This window comes from Lepus europaeus, chromosome 9 (assembly GCF_033115175.1).
Source record: "Lepus europaeus isolate LE1 chromosome 9, mLepTim1.pri, whole genome shotgun sequence".
NCBI lineage: Eukaryota > Metazoa > Chordata > Mammalia > Lagomorpha > Leporidae > Lepus > Lepus europaeus.
The window spans coordinates 76,638,967-76,657,321 of record NC_084835.1 but is presented as its reverse complement, the minus strand read 5'-3'; positions in this window follow the sequence as shown (position 1 = coordinate 76,657,321).

The following is an 18,355-nucleotide window of genomic DNA, read 5'->3' as shown; positions in this document are numbered from 1 at the left end:
AGCTTTCCTTAGCTCATAGTTCTGGAGATGCAAGAGCACGGCACTGGCATCTGCATGTCTCTGGTGAAGGCCCCGATGCAGATGGAATCACAGCAGTGGGAGCACAAACTTAAGAGGGAGAGAGAGATCAAATGGAGAAACACGAAGATACCAGAGGCTCACTCTTTTTATAGAAACATATTCTTGAGGGGCAGAATCCACTCCTAACAGATCTGATACACTCCCATGCGACAGCACTCATCTATTCACAAGGGTGGTGCACACATGTCCTAATTATCTCCCACAAGACTTCAGCATCACCACACTGGGGACTGACTCCAGCATATGAATCTATATCCAACCACAGCAGTGACTTAGACACTTACCCAACTCCTTTAGTTTCAACTTCACTTCTCTAAAATGAGAATTTGGGGTAGCATGAGATGCAACATTGAATTTATGGTGGTAAGTTGAGGATCTCCCACACAAAAGTCACTTGGTGAGTGGTCACAATGTTATTCATGATGTATCCTCATTTCCTACTACTTCCCCTTCTATTCCAGATATCAAAGGTCCTCTGACTTCTTCACCTCAAGACACACTATTTCATCTTTGCTCATTTTATTCATAATGGTAATAATAGTAGCATAAATAGGTATGACTCAGTACCAACAATTTTAGACATGGAAAATATAATTTATTTTATTATAACTAACTCCAGTTTTCCATGTTGAGCTCCATTCTCTAGGCAGTAAACTCACTATCAATCGGTTCAGGAATCCATCTCCCTTTTACAAAATGCTTGGGACTGACTAAGTTCTGAGCCACTCTCATAGCACCAGGGTTCTTGGAAGAGGCAGTTGCTCACTGATCTTTATCAGTCCGCGTGCCTACCTGTTGATAATGGAGCTGTTTGTGTCTAGCCTTTAGCCATCCATCAACAGAACTGGGAACTCTCACTGTCATTCTCACGTCCATCATAGCATGCAAGTGTTTATTCTGCTACTTCTGCTTTGCATCATTCTAAAACTTTGAGACACTCTGACATTTCTGCTTAAATTTTCCTAATGGTGATTTCTTCTCTGGGGTCCTATGGTCTCCCTCAATGCAATCCTGTCCACACGTGGATCAAAGGTTCTTTGCAGAAGCTCTGTCTTCCCTTGTTACCCTAAACTTGGTATCACTTTCTGAAGGGGTTAAGGTAATGCAGTGTTGCTTCTGAGGAACACACCAGCTGAATCCCCATGAATCTTCCTTCTCAGTTTCATCTGGTCTGCTTTCCCTGAGTTTTTCATAAGCCTTCAGTCCTCTGATGTCTATTCATTTTACAGTCAAAAGTAGCCTGTTTTTTTTTTTCTTTTCACAGCTTTGGCTTTAACAAAAACTTTCAGCAGTGGACTCAGGAGCCTAACTCTTCTAATTGGGAATAGTAAAGTGATAATAAGCAATACTGGAAGAAAAATATTGCTTACATTTCAAAATAGTGTCACAGTGCAGTAGTAAAAATAGCTAACATTTATGGGTGAATTCGACAGATACATCCTCACACAATTTACAGTCTAGATCAGTCAGGGTCCCAGCAGGAAACAGGTGGTACACTCAAATTAGGATGCTTTGAGTGGGGTTTAATAGAGAGTATTTGCAAATGTGTGGGCAGTGTGGATAAACTAAAAATGATAATGCAGCCCCCTGGGGCTAGTGATAAGGTGAGAAGAGCTAACATCACTAGACCTGAAGGGACAAAGAAAAGGGACAATAACTGGAAGCCACAAGTTATGGACATCTGCCATCCTGAGCGAGACATAGAGATCAAGTGTTTAGCTTAGCCATTAAGCACCCACATTTCACATTGGAGTACTTGGGTTCAATATCTGGCTGTGGTGCTAATTCCGACCCTGAGAGGTTGATGATGGTTTAAGTAATTGAGTTCCTGCCATGCACGTAGGAGTCCTGGATTGAATTCCCAGCTCCTGGCTATAGCATTAGTCCAGCCCTAGCAGTTGTCAACATTGGAGGAATGATCCAGCAGATGGAATTTCTCTCTCGCTCTCTCTCTATTTCTTTCTCTTTCACACACACACACACACACAACTAAAAATTTTAATTAATATTATAATAATTAGGAGACACAACCATCAAAGGAAACTCACAAAGGGGAAGCCTGTGGACTACATATCATAACCTTGGACTCACCAGCAAGAAATTAGAGCAACGGAAAGCTCTGTAGATGCAGCTCATACAGGTCAATTTTGAGGCACAAAGAACAAGATAAAGCAGCTCCATGGGCTCAAATGGAAGATATAAACAGTGGATAGTCTATGGGAGAACTCCTAGGATTCTTCAAAGTTCAATTCTACCTTAGTCAGCTTGGGCTCCCATAATAAAATAGCAGGGACTGGGTGGTGGAACCAATAGAATTTTATTTCCTCACACTTCTGGATGCTGGAAGCACAAGATCAAAGCGTCAGGAGGCTCTGGTTCCAGGGAAGACTCTCTCTCCAGTTGGCAGACTGCCACCTCCCTGCTATATGCTCGCAAGGTCTTTCTCAGTGCATGCACATGGAAAGGAAAACCTCTCTTTCTCTCTTCATGAGATCACTAATCCCATTATGAGGATCTTACCCTCATGATCTCATTTCGTCCTAACTACCCTTCGAAGGACCCATATCTAAAATACAGTCACACTGGGAGTTAAGAGTTTAAACACAGGAATTTTTTTAGGGTACACAAAAATTAGGTTGATAACAAACTCAGTGCTTTCTCTGTGAAGCCCTTCTCATGTAACAGAATAGAGCTTTTGTAGATTTTACTTTTTTTATTTTCATTAATATAAAGAGAACAGATGTCACAGCTACAATTCTAAGAATACAATGATAACTCTCCCCTTTTCTTTAAATTCTTGCTGCAATGATTTATATATACCTGAGTGCAGGACATACAAACATTGTATTATATTATGAATATAATCTTTCTCTTTCACTGGATTGAGACTTTCATTAGAATCAAAAGGGAAAAATAAGTTTTTCTCCTTTCTTTTCTTTTCTGACACCAAAGACAAAGTCTAAAATATAGTTTTCTGGCTGAGTGAATATATAGATGAATGAATGAATTTTCTCCTTTACAGAGCATCAAATTCCCTACAGGACAGTCAATTCATTAAAAAATACAGTAAATATTGATAACTTCTTTCTTTTCCTGCTAAAAATATATGTTGTTTGTGGCCTGTTTTGTGGAGCAGCGGGCAGAGCCACTGCCTCAACACCGGTATCCATACAGATATTGATTCGTGATTTGGCTACTCCACTTCCAATCCAGCTACCTGATAATGGCCTGAGAAAAGCAGTATAAATGAATCAAGTATTTGGGCCGTTGCCACCTACATGAGAGACCCAGAAGAAGCTCCTGGCTCCTGGCTTCTGCTTGGTGTAGTCCTTTTCATTGCAGCCATATGGGGAGTGAACCAACAGATGGAAGATTCTCTCTTTCTCTCTCTCTCTCTCCCTGCCCTCTTCAGTAATTCTGACTTCCAAAATAAATTTAAAATTACATATATGTGTGTTGTTAAATCATTGCACACTACAGGTAAAATCCTCAGCATTTGTCAAAACAACTGATTTGCTCTGATATTGTGAATTTTAGGCATAGCAAGAGATACAGGAGGGAAGTTTGTGATAGAGTGGTAAAATATATACTGTGTGTATTTGAGACTAAGTATGTCTCTGAAATTCTCTAACCTGTCAACATAGAGTTCACATCCAAGTACAAATGTTAACATGAAGTAAGCAGGAAACTTATATACACAATTACATCTAGAAATATAATGCAATGTAATGGATTTTTGCCAAGATAAAGTTTTCTGCTTTTGAACAAAGCAAATATATGTACATAAGCTCTGATTAACAGTTAATTGTTTATCTCATGCAAAAGTACAAATACAGCTGTACAGTCTTTGCACTGCACAAGGCACTTAAGTGGGAGAGCTCCCATGCAAAATTTGGGCTCTGACATGAAGTTGCATACACCTGAAAGATGGGTACATTTTTCTTTACAGAAGAGTATAATTCACAAACCCAGAGGGGTTCACCCAGCTGGGGTACCTGTTCCAACCTAATGTGAGCCCTCTGTATGCCAAGCCAGCAGCAGCTAAGATCTGCAGCTCACCTCAAATTCTATGGATACAAATAAGTTCCCTACTCTAAGTGTCTTTTTTCCCCTAATAATATTATCTTCCACATGTTTTGCTTACACACAATTTTTTTTTATCTTTAGTAGTAAAGTTGAATTGAAATTTTGAGTAAGGTATAGGAATGATGAAAATCTTAGGCTATAGTTATTAAATATTTGTATACTAAATATTACTAATTTATCATAGGTACATCCCCCATATTAACCATGGGAAATGTGGCAATGTTGTTTATTAGATACACTATATTATAAGTCTTCTGAAGAGCCAAAATGATTTGTATTTGGGGAACACAAAAGAACAAGCAACAAAAACGATTGAGGCGGGTCCAGATGCTAAAAGAAAAATGTAAAAAAAAAATTATTAAGTGATATAATAGTAAACTAATTTGTAATCCCTCCAGATTCTTAACAACCTACTAGGAAAAGCTACAAGAAAACTTGGCATATTTCCTAGAAGAGTGAGATAAATAGCTGATGAGCATTTATTTGATATTTATGATAGGTATAGTTCAAGTAAAATGGAATTAATTATAGCATTATTATAGAAGAAAAGTAAAAGAAGATGAGAAAGAAAGGCTAAATGGAAAAGAGAGACAACATCATGGCCGGCGCCGCGGCTCACTAGGATAATCCTCCGCCTTGCGGCGCCTGCACACCAGGTTCTAGTCCCGGTCAGGGCACCGGATTCTGTCCCAGTTGCCCTCTTCCAGGCCAGCTCTCTGCTGTGGCCAGGGAGTGCAGTGGAGGATGGCCCAAGTGCTTGGGCCCTGCACCCCATGGGAGACCAGGAGAAGCACCTGGCTCCTGCCATCGGATCAGTGCGGTGCGGCGGCGGCCAGTGGAAGGAACGGCAAAAGGAAGACCTTTCTCTCTGTCTCTCTCTCTCACTGTCCACTCTGCCTGCCAAAAAAAAAAAAAAAAAGAGAGAGAGAGAGAGAGAGAGAGAGAAGAGAGACAGAGAGACGACATCTAGGCCAAAGAATTAAACATGGACACGAGCAACATGAGTGTAGATAAAATAAAAAGTTTGAGCACCATATCCAAAGGCTCTGATGCAGAAACCACTGAGTTCCAAAAAGTATCCCAAAGGAAAAGAATAAATGGCAAAGAGTTGAAATACCTGAACAGAGTCAGAACAGAGAAGAGGAAGAGGAGTTGCTCCGAAGATACAGAATGCTTAACTCCCACAGGAAAAGCATAGAGAATGGCCCAGAAAGAAAACATTTAAAGAGAAGCTTCAGAAGTTTCCAAAGGAAATAAAAGTATAACATTAGGGTAAGTTAAGATTATATTTCATCATTTCACAGCTACAAATATCTTCCCTGAGTTTCTAATTTCTCTGCATTTAGAGTTCTCTACTGAAGGGAAAAGTATACTGGTGATATTAAAGATGATTTTTTTCTTAAAAACAGGAAGGAAACAAGAAAAACACAGAGACACAAAAGGAGTGCACTACTGAAGTACTATCACAGTAGTAGGTGGTCTAAATTCGATTGTGAGCCCTAGAAATTGCTCCAACAAAAAAATTTTAAAAGCTATACAGCCCCTCACACATTTTAAAGTTGACACATCTTTAACTAACTGCAAAGAATGTAATTTCTGGTGAGTGGTAAATATTGACTAGTTGTAATAAAATTGTACGTAACTAATTTACATTTATTCAGTGGAATATTACCAAAGAAATTTGATACTCTCCATCATTCACTAAAAAACACATGAACAAACTGTCTTTATATTATTTATTGTTCTCCTTCAGCTCATATTTGCACTTTTTTCCTTGAAGAAGTTTATCTCAATATATCCTTTTGTTGGCAAAAGGACCATAACACTCTAAACATTTTAGTTAAATTAATATTTTAATAATATGACTATTATTAATCCAACACAAATACATTTTATGTTTTGATAAACAATTAGTAAACACACAAAGTAAAATATTAGCAGAAATACCTATCTTAGTAAGAGAGATGAAGCTTTCTAAATTAGTTCATGTATTGATGAATACATATAATTACCAGTAGAATAAAATAGGTTAATCTATTCATTTTCTTTTACATAAAGTAAGCGTTCAATAAGCTTTTTTAAATAAATAGCTGACAATAGAAGCCTTTCTTTTCCATACTCATGCTATTTAATTATTTAAATTAATCCCCAAGTTTATATAAACACTACATTTTAAAATAAAAACTAGCAATCAAGCATCAGCCTGGTTGTTCTTCCTTACATAGTCAGAAATGTTTTGGAAGCTACTTATCTGGTAAAGGATTTATTGTCAGTCTCTTCACTAGACACTTTTACTTGCTAATACAGCAGCATTTGGAACTGTCTCTTAGAACTCCTACCCTAGAGCAATGCACCACAATGAGATCTTGCATTGGAGAGGGAAAAGTCTTGCCTTTCAAAGTGGGAGAAGAATCAAGAGGAAAGAGGAAGTGGGGACTCAGAACCAGTAGGACATCTCAACCCCCAGACTAATTCTAAGAAAACTACAAATGAAATCAACTTCCTTAGACAGATGCCCATGGGAGTCCTCATGGAACCACAAGGATAGTCATGCTCTGTTTCATACACTGCTGTCCTTAACCTATATCTTTTGATCACATTAGGTGACACGAACCCTTCCAGTTTATAATGGAGCTATGAATATTAATGACTAAAACCTTTCCCATTTACAATGGATCTGCAGATATTCATCTAAAAAGCATTTTACCAGGCTACTTCAGCATTCAGTTACCTTCCATTCTCTTCACTATGTAAAATACAAACGTATAAACCATGCATCTATCTAAATGTGACCCTTGCCCCTTTTGAATCTGCCCCCTCACCTTGATTTCATTCCTAGCAATCTAAAATAAGCAGCCTCTTTTTCAAAAACTCCATTCTTCCCACTTAATGTGCCTAAATGACTCAGTTGCAGATCATGTTTTAGCTCGTGCATCTTCTTAAACCTGGAATGCCTCATCTGCTAGCATTGCCCTATCCAAAAGTAGTAATCTCCTTAGAGCCCTTCTCCCACTAAATTTCATTTCCCCTTCCTATTTCAGGCCCAACCAATCTCTATATTCTGATTAACTTACATGTGCAACATGAATGTAAATATCTGACTCTTTTATATGGGGGGGGCAGAAAAATTAATAAAATTCTCTTAAGGGTGTCCCACCTCACCATTCCTTTTCAACACTGTGCTGCAAGTTCTATGACAAGAAAGAAAAATAAAACATATGCAGATTGAGAAGGAAATATTAAAACTGTCTTTGCACACAACTGACAACTACCTATGTAGAAAAGTCAAAAATAGTCAATAAAAAGACTCCTGGAACTAACAAATGATTATAACAAGATTAAAGGATAGACAAAAGCCAATCACTTTCTTAGATATCAAAAATAAACAAATTAATTTTGAAATTAAACATAATCCCATTTATATAAGTGCCCCTAAAAGTGAAATAATTAGGTATAAATTTAGGAGAGTCCATACATGATCTATATAAAGAAATAGAATTATGATGAAAAAGTTAAAAAAGAACTAAGCAAATATATTCCATGTTCATGAATAAGCAAGATTTAATATTGTCAAGATGTCAGTTCTACCCAATGGGATTTATAGATTCAATGTAATCCCAATCAAATCACAGCACATTATTTTGTGAAGGTTCACAAAATTACTCTATGATTTATGTGGAAATGTAAAAGACACAGAAAAACCAACACAATTTTGAAACAGAATGAAGTTGGAAAACTGACTTCAAGACTTACTAAACAAGGCAGATGCATTTTCAAGAAAAGCCTCTTCAAATGCTATTTTACTCACATCCTTTACTAAAGTAAAACAATACAATGGAGTAAAGTCAATCTTTTCAAACAAATGGTATTTCAATAACTGAATATACATATACAAGCACAAAAATGAATCTAGATGCCTATCTTACAGCCTTCACAGAAAGTACCTTAAAATGATTCATGAATATAAATATAATACACAAAAAATGGGGTTGGCACTGTGACATAGGGATTAAGCCACCATTTGCAGTGCCAGCATCCCATATAGGTGACAGTTGGAGTCCCAGCTGCTCCATTTCTGATCCACCTCTCTGCTCATGTGCCTTGGGAAGCAGTGGAAGACGGCCTGGCCCCAACACTCATGTGGGAGCCCTGGAAGAAGCTCTTGGATTCTGGCTTTGGTCTGATTCATCCCTGGCCGTTGCGGCTATTTGGGGAATGAATCAGCTGATGGAAGATCTCTCTTTCTCTCTTTGTCTCTCCTTCTATCTCTGTAACTCTGCACTTCAAATGAATCAAATGAATCTCAAAAACAACACACAAAGCTATAAAACTCCTGAAGGATAACGTAAGAAAAATAAATAAATAAAAAGGAAGGCAACATAGGAGAAACCCCAGACATTCATGGATGTGATGAAGAATTTTTAGACAAAACATCAAAGGCACGATACATGAAAGAAACAATTGAACTGGACTTCATTAAAATTAAAAGCTTCTGCAAAAGACAATGTCAAGAGAACTGAGACAAGGCCCAGACTGTTGTAAATATTTGCAAAAGTTATAACTGATAAAAGACTGTTATCCAAAATAAAGAATTCTTAAAAGTCAACAATAGGAAAATGAAGATCCTGGTTGAAAAATGGGCCAAAGACTTTATCAGACACATCACCAAAGAATATATAGTGATGGCTTTTAAGCATATGGAAAGATGCTCCACTTTATATGCCATTAGAAAGTTTAAAATTTAAACAGTGAGATATCACTGCACATCTATTACAATGACCAATATTCAGATTACTGATAACACCAAAGATGTAGCATAGATGTAGCATAAGGAGAACTCTCAGTCATTTCTCATAGAAATGTAAAATAGTGCAATCACTTTGGAAAACAGTTTACAATTCTTACAAAACTAAGCATACTCAACATAAAATCCAACAATTGCATCCCTTGATATCCACTTAATGGAATTTAAAATCTATCTGCACACAAAACCCTGAATTGTGGAATCTCTATACAATGGAATGTAATACAGTGCTTAAAATAACTGAGCCATAAAAGGACATGGAGGAGTTTCCATTGTAAGTTAAAGAAGCCAATCTGAAAAGGCTCTGTTCTATATGAGTCTACATGTGACATTCTGGAAAAATAAAAACTGGGAAGAGGATAGGAATAGGAGGGATGAATATAGAGCACTGGAGAAACCCTGCAAGATATCGGCACTGGTAAAGACTTCTTGGAAAAGACACTGGAGGCACAGGCAGTCAAAGCCAAAATTAACAATTGGGATTGCATCAAATTAGGAAGTTTCTGTACAGCAAAAGAAACAGGAAAGTGAAGAGGCAACTGACAGAATGGGAAAAAAATATTTGCAAACTATGCAACAGATAAAGGATTAAAAACCAGAATCTATAAAGAGATCAAGAAACTCCACAACAACAAAACAAACAACCCACTTAAGAGATGGGATAAGGGCCGGAGCCGTGGCTTAACAGGCTAATACTCTACCTTGCGGTGCCGGCACACAGAGTTCTAGTCCCGGTTGGGGCGCTGGATTCTATCCCGGTTGCCCCTCTTCCAGGCCAGCTCTCTGCTGTGGCCCCGGAAGGCAGTGGAGGATGGCCCAAGTCCTTGGGCCCTGCACCCACATGGGAGACTGGGAGAAGCACCTGGCTCATGGCTTCGGATCAGCACGATGCGCCGGCTGCAGCGGCCATTGGAGCGTGAACCAGCGGCAAAAGGGAAGACCTTTCTCTCTGTCTCTCTCGCTCACTATCCACTCTGCCTGTCAAAAAAAGAAAAAGATTAAAAAATTTAAAAAAAAAAAACATTTATTAAAAAAAAAAAAAGAGAGAGATGGGACAAGGGACAAGGACCTCAATAGACATTTTTCAAAAGAGGAAATCCAAATGGCCAACAGACACATGAAAAAATGTTCAGGATCACTAGCCATCAGGGAAATGCAAATCAAAACTACAATGAGGTTTCACCTCACCCCGGTTAGAATGGGTCACATTCAGAAATCTACCAACAACAGATGCTGGCGAGGATGTGGGGAAAAAGGAACACTAACCCACTGTTGGTGAGAATGTAAACTGGTAAAGCCACTATGGAAGTCACTCTGCAGATTCCTCAGAAACCTGAATATAACCCTACCATACAACCCAGCCATCCCACTCCTTGGAATTTACCCAAAGGAAATTAAATTGACAAACAAAAAAAACAGTCTAAACATTAATGTTTATTGCAGCTCAATTCACAAGAGCTAAGACCTGGAATCAACCCAAATGCCCATCAACAGTAGACTGGATAAAGAAATTATGGGACATGTACTCTATAGAATACTATACAGCAGTCAAAAACAATGAAATCCAGTCATCTGCAACAAAATGGAGGAATCTGGAAAACATCATGCTGAGTGAAATAAGACAGTCCCAAAGGGACTAATATCATATGTTCTCCCTGTTCAGTGACAATTAACCAAGCACCAAAGGGGAAACCTTTGAAGTGAAATGGACACTATGAGAAACAGTGACTTGATCAGCCCTTGTCCTGACTGTTGATGAACAACTTAATACTTTATCCTTTTTAGTACTTTTTTGTTCTACTTAATACTATTGGTTGAACTCTGTAATTAACACACAAATATTCTTAGGTGTTTAAATTTAACTGAAAAGTGATCTCCATTAAATATAAGAGTGGGAATAAGAGAGGGAGGAGATGTACAATTTGGCACACACTCAATCAGACTTGCTCCTAACAGTAGAGTTGGAAATGTGCCAGGGGATTCCAATTCAATCCCATCAAGGTGGCATGTACCAATGCCATCTCACTAGTCCAAGTGATCAATTTCAGTTCACAATTGATCATAATGACAGGAGTAAGAGTCAAAAGGATCACATAAACAAGACTAGTGTCTGCAAATACTAACTGATAGAATAAAAAAGGGAGAGAATGATCCAACATGGGAAGTGGGAGACACAGCAGACTCACAGAATGGCAGATGTCCTAATCAGCACTCTGGCCTCAGAATCAGCCCTTAAGGCATTCGGATCTGGCTCAAGAGCCCATGAGAGTATTTTAGGCATGGAAATCCAAGACACTCTGGCAAAAAAAAAAAAAAAAAATCTCTGCGAGTGAGATCCTGTGGAAAGAACGGGCCACCAAAGAAGGAGGTACCTTTCTCTGAAGGGAGGAGAGAACTTCCACTTTGACTATGACCCTGTCGGAATAAGATCGGAGTCAGCGAACTCAAAAGGCTTCCATAGCCTTGGCAACCCATGAATAGAGCCTAGGGTGATCACTGACGCCATAAATAAGAGTATCAAATTGTTAAATGAACAACAGGAGTCACTGTGTACCTACATCTCATGTAGGATCTGTCCTTAATGTGTTGTACATTGTGAAATAATGCTATAATTAGCACTCAAACAGTATTTTACACTTTGTCTTTCTGTGTGGGTGCAAACTGTTGAAAGCTTTACTTAATATATGCTAAATTGATCTTCTATATATAAAGATAATTGAAAATGAATCTTGATGTGAATGGAATGGGAGAGGGAGCAGGAGAGGGGAGGGTGGTGGGTGGGAGGGAAGCTATTGGGGGAAAGCCATTGCAATCCATAAGCTGTACTTTGGAAATTTATATTTATTAAATAAAAGTTTTTAAAAAAGGACATGGAGGAGCTTCCATTGTAAGTTAAAGAAGCAAATCTGAAAAGGCTCTGTTCTATATGAGTCTACATGTGACATTCCAGAAAAATAAAAACTGGGAAGAGGATAGGAATAGGAAAGATGAATAGGTGGAGCACAGAGGATTTTTAGGTCAGTGAAACTACTCTGCATGATACTAAAATGCTGGGTACATTTCGTAACACATTTATACAAACTCAAAGAACATAAGACACTAAGAGTAAACCTCATGTAAACTATGCTGTTTTGTTATTATGATGTGTCAATGTAAGTCCATCAATTGTGACAGTTGTAGTACTATCATAGGATACACTGATAATGGGGCAGGCAAAGAAGTTTGTGATCAGAATCTACCAATATTTGAGAAAGGCCCCAATTTCCCATTAAATTTTGCTGTGAGCCTAAACTGTCTCTAAAACAATAATTTTTTTAAAAAAAAATCAGCTGCATTTCCTAAACATTTGCACTTTATTATTTGTTATTCATATATAAATGTTAATTCTGCATTTCTTGACAGTAAGTATCTTAGGAATAGTGCTATATTTCTGGATATCTCATACTAACAAGCTAGTTGCCCAAAATAGGAAGCATAAGTGTTGATTGATTCTACCCAGACTCATCAAATGTGAAGTAGGATTTTCTTCTAAATTGTTTTGGATCATCTACATGTCTTTCCCAAAGAGAAAACATCTTCCAAATATTTGGGCATCAAAGAACCAATTCAGTTTTGCAAAGGAACTGTGAAAATGAGCTAATTACTTTTTTGCCTCAAGTGTTAGTGCATAGAACAAAACTTTATCAGCAGTTATGAGTTATCATTACTTTGTTTATTCCCTTACTGGACTGCAGATGCACTTACATACAAATATTAGTTGACTATAACAAGAAATGTACCACAAAGAAATTGTACTATATAAATGGATTCACAGGTAGTGAAATCCATTGTTCCTCTACAAAACACCTGTTACTTGCCACAGTAACACCTTGGGTCACTAGTCCTGGTAATAGAATACATGCTTTATTGTTTCTTACATGCTGCTGCATTAACAAATTGGAAAATAACAAAACAGATTGAATTTAAAACATTTAAACCCAATTAAAACTTCAACACCAATATTATTAATCTAGCGTTAGTTTTCTTTTCACAAGTAATGACTTCATCTAAGGTGAATAGACTGTCTGAAGAAAAGATTGTGTGTCTGGCACCGCAGCTCACTAGGCAAATCCTCCACTTGCGGCACCGGCACCCTGGGTTCTAGTCCCAGTTGGGGCGCCATTTTCTGTCCCGGTCCTGGTTGCTCCTCTTCCAGTCCAGCTCTCTGCTGTGGCCCAGGAAGGCAGTGGAGAATGGTTCAGGTCCTTGGGCCCTCCATGAGAGACCAGGAGGAAGTACCTAGCTCCTGGCTTAGGATTGGCACAGTGCGCCGGCCATGGCAGCCATTTGAGGGGGTGAACCAACGGAAGGAAGACTTTTCTCTCTCTCTCACTGTCTAACTCTGCAACTCTGCTTGTCCAAAAAAAAAAAAAAAAAAAAAAAAAAAAAAAAAAAAAAAAAAAAAAAAAAGGTTGTGGCGCTGACAATGTGGCCTGAGGGTTAATGCCATTGCCTGTGACATCAGCATCCCATATGGGTTCTGGTTCGTATCCCAGCTGCTCTGCTTCTCATTGGCTCCATGCTCTTTGCCTGGAAAGAGCAGCAGAAGTGGCCATCTGGGGAGTGAACCAGCAGATAGAGGCATTCTCTCTCTCTTTCTCTCTCTCACTCTGACTTTCAAATAATAGTTCATCTTTAAAAAGAAAGGGAGGGAGGGAGGGAGGGAGGAAAGAACAATAGAAGACTGCATACATTAGGAGTTTCTTTGCAAGACATATGTAAAATTATGGCACTCACCTGTAACTAATAATGAATACTTCCTCCATTTTAGAGGCCTGAAATCATTCATTGCCAGTTTCAAATCTTCAGTTTTAAATTACTAATTACTAACTTAATAATGGTCTACTCAATATCATTTTGATGTCTAAATATTTAGAGTTTATGTATTTTTTCTCTTCAATGCAATTATAAGGATCATATCAATTATAAACCCTCTCTTACTCAAGGTTGGTTTAGTGATAGGAAAAAAATCCATGATAAAGTAATGTTTTTCAATGAATTTCAGGTAGGACAGAAGAACACACAAGTACTCTAATATGATACCTTCACTGCCTTAATTTGTAAAAACTAACTCATTATGTCTAAAAGAAGGTTCTATGAAACTTCTTGAGTATTTGGGAGCAACATATATAAACTCATTTAGAATGCAATGGATGAAAAGTTTATGGAAAAATTTAGATCCTAAATACAAATCTGTTGCTGAATTTAGATGCACATGCACCTGTAGGCCTCATAAATGCACAAGAAAAAAACAAAGGGCTGAAAGTGATTGAGCTCTCTACAGAATTTACTACTCCTCCTTTATATTGAGCACACCCTCATATTATTCAGCCTGCTGATGGCATTGTGCACCAGTGACGTAATAAACACCAGACAGGCAAATGATGCAGTCCCCAGCAAGGCATTGCCACATTGTGCCTCCACAGAGCATGTTGCAGCAGCGATCAAAATAAGTGATAAGGCCAAGGATTTGATGTGATATCAAAATGTTCAATCAGCTATTTATGACTAATATTTTTAAAAGTTTTTTAAAATATTATTTACTTATTTATTTGAAAGGCAGCACAACAAAGAGACAGGGAGATCTTCTATCTATTGATTCTTTCCCCAAAATGCGTACAACCATTGGACTCCAGAAGGCCATGATCCAACAATTCCATCCTGGTCTCCCACAAGGGTGGCAGGGTCCCAAGTATTTGGATCATCTGCTGCCTTCCCAAACACATCAGCATTCTGGAAGCTGGATCAGAAGCGGTGCAGCCTAGACTTGAACTGGCACTCTGATATGAGATAACATCATTACAAGTGGCAGCTTAGCATGCTGTGTCATACACCGCCAGCCCTCTGACTTGTATTTTTATTATCTGTTTAGACATCTGGTTTCTCCATCAAAACATAGACTCGTAAGGAACATAAAGGAGGGTTTACTCAGTTTTTACCTCTAACACCATACATAATGGCTAGCATAAAACCATAAATACACAGGATGTCTTAATGCAACTCACCCTATTTCAGATTTATCTGAGACTTGGAAAGCTTTCACAAAAACAGTAAATGACAAATTTGCAACAATTAAATGCATGGTTACAGGTATCATGCTCAGGAAATTTTATCATGCCTCTCATATATGCGGCACTCCCCAACATGTCAATGATCTCCAGCATCTTCCAGGGGAGAATCAATTATTTGTAGTGATCTGTTGAAGGGCTATAGGGAAGCAATGAAGGTGCTTTATCTTCACCCCAAGAGGAAAGATAAAAACTTTAGGAAGCTGCCTTAAGTACATGGTCTCTAGAGTTGGGGGGATAACGATGTTGGGAACCTGATATGTGCATGGTAAATACAAAACAGATGGTACATTGTTATTATCAGCCACCTGACCAAAAAGGAAAACACTAGTGCATATACCACTCCTACAGAAGGAAGGGTAAGGATACATATCAGTTTTTTCTTAAGAGGTAAGTTGAATTTTTGAAGAGGTTTGATATTTGTGTAGGAAAAAGCAACTGTTTTTCTGTAAACCCTAACTCTTGGACAAAATATTTCTAGAATACCTCACTTCTAGCACCAGATATGTGGGAATTTTTTGCCTATACTAAGCTATTCTCTATTTCTCTGGACATGAGATGAGTATTCTACAATTCCAATCCTATACACCTGGGGTTAGCATCAGATCCCAAAAGATACAGGGCTCAGTATCATAAGACTATGTGGACCAGTTCAGAATCCAAGGCCTCCTATGCATTTGATCAGCCATCTGTGAATGAGAAGTTCCTATAACTCCCTTCTCAGGTTTGACAATTTCTTAGAATTGCTTACAGAACTTGGGGAAACACAATACTTACTAGATTACTGGTTTATTACAAAGAATATTACTCAGAAACAGCCAACTGGAAGAGAGATATGGGTTAAAGTACAGGGGAAGTAAGAACTATGACCTTTCTCTCTGTCTCTCTCACTATCCACTCTGCCTGTCAAAAAAAAAAAGAAAAGAAAAGAACTATGGAAATTCCATGTCTTTTCCAGGCTTACCATCCTCCCTGCTTCTGTTCTGATTCACCAATCCAGTAGCTCTCTCTCTCCCTTTGGCATTTTTACAGAGGTTTCATTACCTAGACAAGATTGAGTATTTATTGAGAACTGAACTTCCAACATTTCTTCCTTTCCCAGATGCCAATGGGCTGACAGGTGAACTTCTAATCAGGTGGTTGGTTACTCTCTTAACCAATCCCCATCCTGAGCCTATCCAGAAGTCCCACTCTAGCCACCAATCACTTCAAAGACACATCACTTTGGAGATCCCAAGGTTTTGGGAGTTATGTGTCAGAAAAGGGAGCCAGAGACCTAGCATAAACTTCCTATTATCGCAATTCTCCCCAAAAAGTAATAGTCATTAAGCAAGATAACACAAGCAGCAAACCAGAAGAAATCAACTACATTTTTGAGACATTAAATTGAATCTCCTCATCAAAGATTCTCAGAAAATGCATGAATATAAGAAACTAAAAGACCCTCAATTTTGAATCCTACCCAACTGTTCACCAAGCAAGATTATGCTACTCATTTGTTTCCCTTTTCCCCCAAACTTGAACATGGGGGCACCAATAACCACTATGGAAATGCACTGTTGGTTTTCATGTCGAAGGTACTAATAAGCTGAGATGAGAGATCAGAGCTTTAATCATGATACTAAACTGAGCACCACCTACTAGGATACCATTGTTGATTCAGAAGATTTAGTCTTCTTTTTTAATATCAGAGTGACTAGAAAAATCTATGTGACCATACTGATCTTTTATCCATGGGCAGAAAATCCCTTGTCTACAGACGGGACTTAAATGGCCCCCGCAGAAAATGTTTCTGCTGTCACTATATTGAATTCAACAGATCCAATATATTTATTAGAAATTTTCAATTGTTTCATCACAGAATGCGTGAATAAATTAAGTCATAATTAAAGACTTCTGGTATTGTTAATGTGTAAATCACTGAAACTAGATTCTAATGTAATGAATTGAAAAATTACTACAAAATTGGCACCTTTACTAGAATGACTGTAAATTTTATAGCCAAGAAGACATCACACTTTCAGAGAGCCAAAATTAGATGAATGTACTTCATTAATTAAGACAGATATATCTTAAGAGTGTGCAGTGCAGGAAGCACAGGCATATTACACAATTATTCTTCTTAAAACACTTTAATGCAAGAAACTTTGATAAAGAACTGATATAGGTGTGTGAAATGAGTGGAGGAAATATGAAATCTAACCATCTGCTCATGGATGTTATTGAATAAAGATTTACAAATCAAAGTAAGGTTAGTGGAATAAGAAAACAAAGTTGGGCCGGCGCCGCGGCTCACTAGGCTAATCCTCCACCTTGCGGCACCGGCACACCGGGTTCTAGTCCCGGTCGGGGCACCGATCCTGTCCCGGTTGCCCCTCTTCCAGGCCAGCTCTCTGCTGTGGCCAGGGAGTGCAGTTGGAGGATGGCCCAAGTGCTTGGGCCCTGCACCCCATGGGAGACCAGGATAAGTACCTGGCTCCTGCCATCGGATCAGCGCGGTGCGCCGGCCGCATCGCGCTACCGCGGCGGCCATTGGAGGGTGAACCAACGGCAAAAGGAAGACCTTTCTCTCTGTCTCTCTCTCACTGTCCACTCTGCCTGTCAAAACTTAAAAAAAAAAAAGAAAACAAAGTTGGAAATATTAAGTGGTTGAACTCAAAAGAAAAGTAAAGAGAAGAAAATACATTTGGAGGAAAAGCAGTATGCCAATTATCTTGCCATATTTTATCCCATGATTTTGTTTCATCTTGACTAAAATTTGCCTAATCATGATGTTACATTCTCTGAAACCCTTTTTATTTCTTACTCCTAAAAGATACATTTGCCCTTCTCTTAATATGTCATTTTTTTCTCTGTGTTAATTAATATTCATTCAAACATCTGTTGCAGAATTTATCATGTAACAAGAACAAAATTATCCATATGTATGTATTCCTTGTTTTTCCTCCTGTTCTTTCCTAAGAAAGAAGACTTCCTTATGATTAATTCTTAGGTTATCCCTTGTAGTATAGTCTGTAAGTAGCAATTTCTACTGAGGACGGGTTTCTTCAGAAAGGTTGTCAAAAGTTTCAGACCCGATTGTATTCTTGAGTGTCCCTCATCACTTGAGAACATCAAAGGAGGCTTTGGAGAATGAGTCAGCAGTTTTCCATAAAAGAAAAGAAGATGTGAATAAAGGATCAGAAGAACAGCATGGGTGACAGAGAGGAACAGAAACTGGACACTTGCCACAGAACAACTCTGGGTTTCAGCAAAGGGAGAGTTAGGTTTTGCTGGG